Source organism: Mus caroli, unplaced genomic scaffold (assembly GCF_978045245.1).
Source record: "Mus caroli unplaced genomic scaffold, Mus_caroli_1 scaffold_14, whole genome shotgun sequence".
NCBI classification, from domain to species: Eukaryota; Metazoa; Chordata; class Mammalia; order Rodentia; family Muridae; genus Mus; species Mus caroli.
Window position 1 is genome coordinate 71,965,039 of NW_028227269.1, and position 9,295 is coordinate 71,974,333.

The 9,295-nt window shown below is 44.0% G+C and overlaps 1 long non-coding RNA gene across 1 annotated transcript; it reads left to right on the plus strand.

Moving 5' to 3' along the window:
- The first annotated feature begins 1,265 nt into the window (after positions 1–1,265).
- LOC110307473 (uncharacterized) lies at positions 1,266–7,768 on the plus strand. Its single transcript, XR_002379398.1, has 3 exons — positions 1,266–1,368; positions 2,103–2,268; positions 7,495–7,768. It is a non-coding gene; the product is annotated as an uncharacterized LOC110307473 (long non-coding RNA).
- The last annotated feature ends 1,527 nt before the right edge of the window (positions 7,769–9,295 follow it).

Here is a 9,295-nt window from a genome sequence, read left to right on the forward strand (position 1 = left end):
TAGGGCAACAAAAACTCTGGTCAGTTTTTGCTCAGCTCTTTGACCAGTTGTGAGCCACTGAATCCACTGTCACATGAAGATGTTTGGTGCAGCTCTCTTTATAATTTCCTCAATTGGGAAGCAACTGGGATATCTTTCAGGAGGTGAGTAAACATACAAGCCATGAAATAATAATATAATAATAATAACAACAATAAACAGGTGTAGGCTAGCAAGCCATGAACAGATATACAGGAAGATTAAAGGAAGGAAGCCAGCCGGAGAAAGCTGTATAATTCTAACTCTGTGGCATTTAGGAAAAGCAAAACCACCGAGGCAGTGAGCAGTGGTCGCCAGGGATTAGAGATGAAGTGGGGATGACCTAGCAGAGCGCACAGGAATTTAGGGCAATGAAACTGTTCTGTGGAGTACAGTAATGAGGGACTCGGGTCATATAAATGTGTCCAGACTGTGAAGCACAAAAAGGGAACCCTAATGTGAGCTATGGACCTTGGCAGATAGTTGTGTGGGTTTGGAGGTTGTAACAAATGGGTCAGGTTTCGGGGTGCAGAGAGCATATAGACACCGTCTGTGCTTCCTACCTTTTCCTTCAATCCTAAAACAGCTCTGACCTTTTGTCTAGCATGTTAGAAAGCAAGCTGAGACAACTTTATCTTTACATTTTTCCATGCTGGAAATGAAACTCAGGGCCCAAGGCAGACTCCCCGGATGGGTCTAGAGAAGCCGAAAAAGAAATGCTTTGTTTAAGAATTGAGTTATCTTGCCAGACGTGGTGGCGCAGGCCTTTAATTCCAGCTCTTGGGAGGCAGAGGTAGGTGGATTTCTAAGTTCAAGGCCAGCCAGGTCTTCAGAGTGAGTTCCAGGACACCTAGGTATGTACAGGGAAAGCCTGTCTCAAAAAACCAAAACAATAAAAAATAACAAAATTGAGTTATCTTATTTATGTTTAGTTATGTGTGCTTGTGTGTGTGTCCGCAGTGCGCATGTGTGAGTGAACCACAGGCTCCAGAAGGTGGCGGCCTAGAGTTGGAGTTAAAGGCTATGTGGGTGCTGGGGAGCAAGCTCGGGTCTTAACCATTGAGCCGTCTTTCCAGCCCTGGAGTGTTTTATTTCTAATGTCACTGGGGATGCAGTCATGCACAGTGTGCAGCCGGTCACCTCCCTCTGGGTTAGAACCCACACCTGTCTCCTCAGCCTCATATCAGCGCTTGGTCAGGGCCGACCGCCCGTTACCCAGAATACCATGCGGAGGGTAGAGGTGGGAACCTATCGCATGTAGGCAGAGACCTGACCAACCTACAACCTACTGGACTTGCTAAGCTCCTGAAGGAGGAAGCTGCTACCACTAAAGCCTACCTCCCAACTGAGGTTAAACAATTATCCGGGACACCCAAGTTTGGAGCACACTGGGTGATTAGCTGTGTCACAGACGCCACCCTCAACAATGTGATGAATATCCTGTTGAGAATGGCTGGTGGGCGGCGGCATGCACTGCTTGGCTTTCCTGTCTCTATTTTCTCAGCTGACGGTGACACTCAGAAAGGAGAGAAAGACCAGTCAGGTTTAACGAGAACGGAGCTAGGCTGTCATTGTACAAAGGGAACTCTGACCAGTTTATCCAGATTGAAGCCTACTCGGCACAGACTCATTATTAAAGTATCAATTTCCCCAACATTGCGATCCTATCCCCCAAACCATACATTGTTTTCTTCTCCGTCTCTAAAGGCTAATGTATTTCGCTCTTTGGCCTCTGTCTAAAGTCGCTGCAATAGCTGGACAAGGGAAAGAGCCTTTGAAGATTATGGTGGGCAACAGCGACCTCTGCTGGGAGAATGGGGCATACTTGCACCACCCTAGTCTGACCCAGAAAGTAAGACTAAGCTTGTGTGATGCTTGTGGAGACAGAGGAAACACACACACACACACACACACACACACACACACACACACACACACTTTTATTTCTGTTTCTAAACTATTTTGGAGTTCAAATCAAACGCGTAGATTTACCTCTTTTTAGCTTTGTAGAAACAAAATATGCTACGTGTTCGCCACTTCCACAGCTTATTGGTAAGTGATTTTTTTTTTTTTTTTTCTTTCAGAGAGCCTCACGTGCACAGAGGTTCTAGGGCAGCCTAATGGATTCTTTCCCATCTACCTGCCTCCTGGAACTCCAAGGTGATCGGGCCCAAGCAGGAAAATGTGTGGCCCACTTGTGCCAAGTCTGAGCTCCGCGGCAGGCTCTCACGATGTTAGAGTTCCTTGGAGGTAAGATGAATCTGACTGTATCTGATTCAGGTCAGTGTGGGGGTGGAATGCATTCAAAGAGACACTGGCACACCCTTTGCCAAGCTTTCCTCCTTGATTGCCCAGGAATGTGAATGTTTATTCTTAGCTCGCTGTAGGGAGAACATTGTGAATACTTTTGAAAAGAACGGCTAGAAAATGGTCAAACTAATCAGGAAAAGAAGTCATTAGCTTTTCCCTGAAATTTTTATTTTCTGCCTTTCAAATCTTGATATGCCACTGCATAAAAAAAAAAAAAACAAAAAAAAAAAACAAAAAAACAAAAAAAACAAGCTGGAAGGCTGCCAAAGCATGTGTGAATTTGGGGGGGAAGGAATTATTAATGGTGAGCCATTGGTAGACATGCCTTTAACTTGGGAATGAGTAAAAGAAAGTTAATTTTAAAGGTTTCCCTGCCTATACGACATTTACTAGAGGATGGGGTTGGAAAATCCTGGGAATGGCCAGCTATCTATCCGTAGGGAACCTGGCTGTCCTCATGGTGGAGACAGGTACTGGCGGTCATGCCTTGTACTCTGGTGGTCATCCCTGTGCTCTGGTGGTCATCCCTGCTAGCCATCTGAGAAAAGGGGACCTTGATGGAGAAAATGCCCCTATCAGATTAGCCCATAGGCAAGCCTGTGGGGCTTTTATGATTGGTGCTTTATGTGGAAGGACCCAGACCTCTGTGGACAGTACCACCCTTGCGCAGGTGGTTCTGGGTTTTAAAAGAAAAGAGAGCAAGCCAGGAGGAACAAGCCAGTAAGCAGTGTTCCTCTGTGGTCTCTGTGCCTGTTCCTGCCTCCAGGTTCCTGCCTTTAAGTTCCTGCCTAGGCTTCTCAGATGATGGACTGTGATGTAGACCGGTCTCTTCCTAATCTGCTTTTGGTCATTGTGTTTATCATTCTAACACATCCGCGCAACACTGCTTCCTCACCCCACCAGCTCTGTATCATCACCTGGACAGTGCTGGGAGAAATACTTCTGTACTTTTCCCATGGTTGAGTGACCTCCCGAGGATCCCGGGTAACGACGTGCTTGGTCTCTTGGGTAATGTTTTGGAAAGGAATGGAAGAACCATTAAGGTTGAGTCTGTGGAAGATCCTTAGGTTATCAGGCGTGGCCTCTTGGGTTCTTGGGAGTGGATTGTTATAAAAGAAGGAAGCCTGATGTCTCTCACCACCACTGTATACCCTGCAGTGATGCCCTCGGGGCAGTTCTCTAGAGCCAGTATTGGCCGGACATCTTGATAAGTAGCTTGTCAAGTATTTTGTTATGGTGATGCAATGTCGACTCTAAAGAATGGAGACACAGACCTACAGTTAACCTACAGTTCTGACCAGGAACAGTGCTGTGGGGGAGGGAAGAATTCTAGTCCTTGAACCTTGAGGTATGCAGCGCTATGTCGTCCTTTGAATCTTATACTCTCTGATGAGCCCGTCGAAGGCTACAGCATCTCGAGTCCCTCCAGTCGCTAGGATTACCATACAACAGAGTAAACTCTGTTCCTCTCAAACCAATTTAGCAGCTCCTGGCAACACCAGTTTCCCATCCTGGCCCTTGAACCTCAGGGCAGGATTAAGGAAACATTTTCCTCTTCAGTAAGCAGGTTGTGGACCTCACTTAAACTACTCAGCAGAGAGGCTAATTGACAGAGTTTGGGATTGTTATTCATATGCTACACCAGCACCCAGCTGCTCCTTGCCTTTACTGCTGGTCCTACCTCAGTGGGAATTACAGATTGAATTTGACACTCCCAGGAGAGGCCTTGAGAGATGGGATGCATTCCTTTGAAGAGAAGCTCTACTTCAATCTATTCTTTTGATCATACCCTAGATATCACACCTGCCCTTTGAGGGTACAGTTGTGGGATAAGGCAGTTTTTACCTTTTCTCCCCAAAGCAAAAATATGATTATCTGGAAGAGAGAGAGAGAGAGAGAGAGAGAGAGAGAGAGAGAGAGAGAGAAAGAGAGAGAGAGCTGTTTCGTAACAGGCAAATTCAAATACAGATGAGACTAAGACCACCACTTACTGTTCCCACCGCCTTTCATCTACAGAGCTCAAAGTATTTGGCAAACATTAATTAATTATCACACTAGCCTGGTGAGGTAAGGGTATTATCTCATAATAACATATAAATACCGGCTGCTTCATGAAAGCCGCTACTTAAAAGGGACAGTCCCACTGGATCAGTTTCAAACCCAGTCCCCTCACCTGGTCTAGACCTCGAAGGCTTGGGTGACATGTTGGAGAGTGCCCAAGTCTCTGATAACGTGATATCCCAGAGTGAACAAAGTCACCCTCTCGAGACGATATCTTTAATGGTTTTAGGGGTTATTACCCGTTGGAGAACCTTTTTCATGTTAAAACACTAATTGTGGCTTATTGCGTCTAAGTTGCTGTTAGTCTGTCCCTGGAAGAGGTTTAAGTTGGAGAGTCTGGGATCCTGTTTCAAACACCCATGGATTTGAAGGGACTGTGATCATTTCATGGGCTTGTCATATTTTCTTCGTCATTTTAAAGTCTGGGCATCTTGCAAAAACACGGTTTCATAGTTCATATGACTGCTTGCCAGCCAGAAATTCCACCCAAGACAGTGAGCTTATCGGAGCGAAGCAGCACTGGAAGGTTCGACAGGCTTCCGGACTGATCATCCCAAAAGGACATCTCTTTTTATTTCGGATCTTTTTATTTCTGGCCATGAACTCCCTGAGCAGAGTCATTGACTTCCCAGTTGCTGACCCGGAAGCTCTCAGGGTTGATTTCCCAACATCTTTTCCAGTGAATCCTTCCCGACTCCTCCACATCCTACCAAAACCTGAGTTCCTCAAGAACCCACCTCGTGAGCGTGACACTCATCCACGTGACATCTGACTAGCTTTTTTATTCCCAAATGTTAATTTTTTTGGAGGGGGGTTGCTGACATGGGGAGCTTGCACTCTCTTTAAAATCACCCCACATCTAGACTTATCTTCCATGTGGGAAGTGCTCTGTAAACATTAATTCAGGGTTTATGTTGGTCTGTCGAAATGTAAAAATCTCCCCAGGCTCTGGCTGAAACCATTGTTTATAGTCTTAGCTGTGCAAAACCTTTATCTACACTGCTCTGAACTGCTCCTAGGAAGCAAGCACCTCCACTCAGCTGCACAAGAAACCAACCATAGGTACCACTTAACAACGGCGGAGCATTGATCTGTTAAGTGTATCTGCTTGCCCTGGTCACTGGTCTCCCTTAGTTAACAGCCTCAAGGGAGAGAACCTGGCTTTGGACTCCTAACTTTGGTTGAGCCGATGGTCTCCAATCTCCAAAGTGGGATACACCAGACCCCTCCTCTCTGTTTATGTTGGCCCACCGGGTCCCTTTATGGAGAGAGGGTTCCAAATAAAGTGCTTCCTCTGTGTATTTTGACAGGAAACACACTTCTTTGCTTTCCTTTTGTTGTGTGCCTTGCTCTCTTTCTCCCAGAGTTGTTTAAATATTTTTGGTCCAATGACATATTTATTAATCCGCTCCTCTCTGCACGAGGCATGACGTGATTGGTTCGTCTGTAAAGTCCTCTTGGAAAAGGTGGTTTCTCCAGTGAGAGTTAATAATGTTGCCACGATTCATGTAAAAAAAACCCACCAAGACAATCTCTTAAAAATGGACCACATTTATCTAAAACAGCTGGTAAAGAAAGCACACAGGCCCAGCCAGAGGCAGCAGGGTCAGAGGTCAGGGTTAACACCGATCTCCGTGGAACTTTGAAGCCGACGTTTTACAGATTATATGTGTCTCGGCGCACAGTGGGCACGGAGTATAAATTGGACTTAGAGGCCCCTATTTGTTCTCTGCATTTTTACGAGCCTGTGAGCTCCTCTTTGAAGCAGCATACGAAGAAAATAAAAACTCATTTCAATGTTGTGGAACTATTTACCATAAATCACATTTATACCCTGGATTTGTGAAAATATATAAGAGTCTCTCTCTCTCTCTTTCTCTGTGTGTGTGTGTGTGTGTGTGTGTGTGTGTGTGTGTGTGTAAGTCTCTCTCTTTCATATGCACACACATTTAAGGAGTCTATTTTTCAACACAGTTAATGTATTATTATTGATTATTATTATTTTAATCTTTACAGTATTGTTAAGCCTGTTTCCTGTCTCCTTTCCCTGACTCTCCTGGGACGGTGGGCACCCCTGTGAGGCCTGTAAAGTGGTTCAGCCAGAATCTTTCCCCCCAAGGAAAACTCCGAGATACCATGAAACGCTGGCTCTAACATTGGCTCTTTTGCACTAGAAAACAGCATCTGATTTCAAAGGGATTAAGTTCCACTCTGGAACTAATTATATCATTGGTTTTATGGATTTTTTTTTTTTTTTTTTAGTTGCTAGGTGTTTTAACTGGAGAAGGCTGGCGACCCAGAGAGAAACTTGTCCTGGCAGAGACTCTGCCACGGGCACTTTAGCCACCTAATTAATTTTCAATAAAAGCTTGCAATAGTTAATTTGCTCTCTACCCAATGTAAATCAAACAGAGACAAATAGGTTAAAATTGGAAATGTGTGATGGAAGCCATGTTTATGGTCAAAATTACCTTTCACCCTGGAAATAACACAGATTGATAGAGGAAAAAAAATGAGACCACACAGGTTTTTGTTCAAATACATTCTGAAGGGAATTAAAGACTTTATTAAGACGGAAAGCTGTGGCCCTCCCTCAAATTGTCTATCTATGAAATAATGTTATTTTAATATAAAAGTAGAGTTTGGAAAAATGTTACCTTAAAAATCACAGAATTAAGACATTGCTCCCATTATTCCAGGTGGCCTGAAGGCCCTCATTCCCCCTTTACCACAGTACAAGGTCCAATCATAAAAATACTATAAAGTTATTAAGTTCCCAGGCCTAAATTGGCAGGCATACCTACCCAATGCCACATTCCTCCAGCTCCTGTGTCTCAAAGGCCAGCTTTTTAACATCAAATAAGCATTTTTTACTTTTATGAGAACACAGACATAGATTTCTTATGAGTTTATAATGATACTTCAATCTGCCAATTAAAATACCCAGACAATATGGATATCTTTGGCCCCATCTATTGGACTAATATTATTATTAAGGTTCTCTCTAGGACTTTATATCTGCAAAATATACTGTAGGCTTTAATCATTTTAAATCGCTTAACTTTTTCCCATTTTCTTTGTGCTCTCTTTCCTCTGATTTCTCAGACGACCGTCCCATTTTAATACACAAACCTCTCACGGGCGCACGGTGAAATGAGTTAATGTTGTAGTGCAGTGGAATGCTAGTCACGAAGACTGTGAGCTGTGGCCACTGGTTGCTGAACGTGGCCATTGAAAGTGCCCCTGGATTCTATTTTTATTTCACTCTTGCCAAGTTCATGGAGCAAATTCCTCTTTCTCTCTCAATCTGGCTTTTCTCCCTGCCCCAGAGGAACGGTGTTTCGGCTGTAATGTCTTCTAATGCACTATAAATGCGGTGATGAATTGGACACAGGCTGGCTTCTTCTGAGAGGGAGCCCATTATCCCGTCATGACATTCCATTCCTGGAACTTAATTTTTATTGTAACAAATGACTAAGTACGGAAAAATGAAACGCTGTGATAGGCCAATCCGAAGTGGCCTTCTGATGGAAAGTGCAGTGGGGTGACAATTGTTTACAGCTGCCTTCTAGGGGGCTCTCTGCTGACATTCACTGCCCAAATTGGAGTTATCAAAAGCATTTTCTGTTTATGGAAGCCCTTCATTCACAGCGACTGGCTAATGATTTTATATAAAGCGCTTTTCAGAAAAGGTAGTGTTTAAGAGGACGAGTGGGAGAGACAGACACGCAAACTCCCCTCTGCTCTAGAACTACCTGGAGATCTCATTAAGCTGAAACTTAGGGTCCCAACTCCCATCAAAGGGCATGGAACACAGTCTGCTAAGGCAGGACCTCTGAAGGACATTTTCAACCATCGTCCCAGCTGATGGGTTGCTTAGACAATGCCAGGAACCCACTTAACCTAGCACTTCTGGTCATCTATCGTCTCAACAAATGTCTGCTAGCCACTTGACCCTTGTTTTTTTTTTTAATTTTTTTTTTTTAAGATTTATTTATTTATTATATGTAAGTACACTGTAGCTGTCTTCAGACACTCCAGAAGAGGGAGTCAGATCTTGTTACGGATGGTTGTGAGCCACCATGTGGTTGCTGGGATTTGAACTAAGGACCTTTGAAAGAGCAGTCCGGTGCTCTTACCTGCTGAGCCATCTCACCAGCCCTGACCCTTGTTTTATAACCAAGCACTCCCCTGCTCTCTCCTCCTTTGCATTTCTTAGAAACTAAGGTGATTCCTTCAAATCCAAGTTCCTGTTTAAAGACAGTCTAGTCACACCAGTCCATTCTCCCTTCACTGTTTTATACAGTAAGAGCCATCAACACATCTGAAAGAGTAAAGCCATCACTGTTGCAGATGAGGGACAAATCAACTCGGAACCCACAGACCCCAGAAACCCAGTATGTTTGGTGTGTGAATTGCTTAGAGCTTTCATCTGCATTGAAAGAGTCATAGGTGCCCCCAAATTGACAAAGTGAGCTGTGAGCTATGACTCACGAAAGGGCCAGGGCCACTCTCCTCAGAGTACAAACTCAGTAGCCTTGGCTTCATTACTATGAACCTTCTGTGTCAAAAGGTACAGAGAACCTGTGGAGAACCTGCCTCAGAATGCAGTGGAAGGTAAGAATGGACTCCTGAAAGTTATCCTTTGACCTTCACATGGGCACAAGCACCCTTACACACCCATGTTACACACACAATCACACACACACACACACACACATACACAAAACAAAAACTGAAAGATAGCTTTGCCACTAATTAATCATTTATAATAAAACGTATTCCACCATTCTGAAGTATTATTAGACTACTTTCTTTTTTTTTTGATTTTTAATATTTTTATTACATATTTTCCTCAATTACATTTCCAATGCTATCCCAAAAGTCCCCCATAGCGCCCCCCACT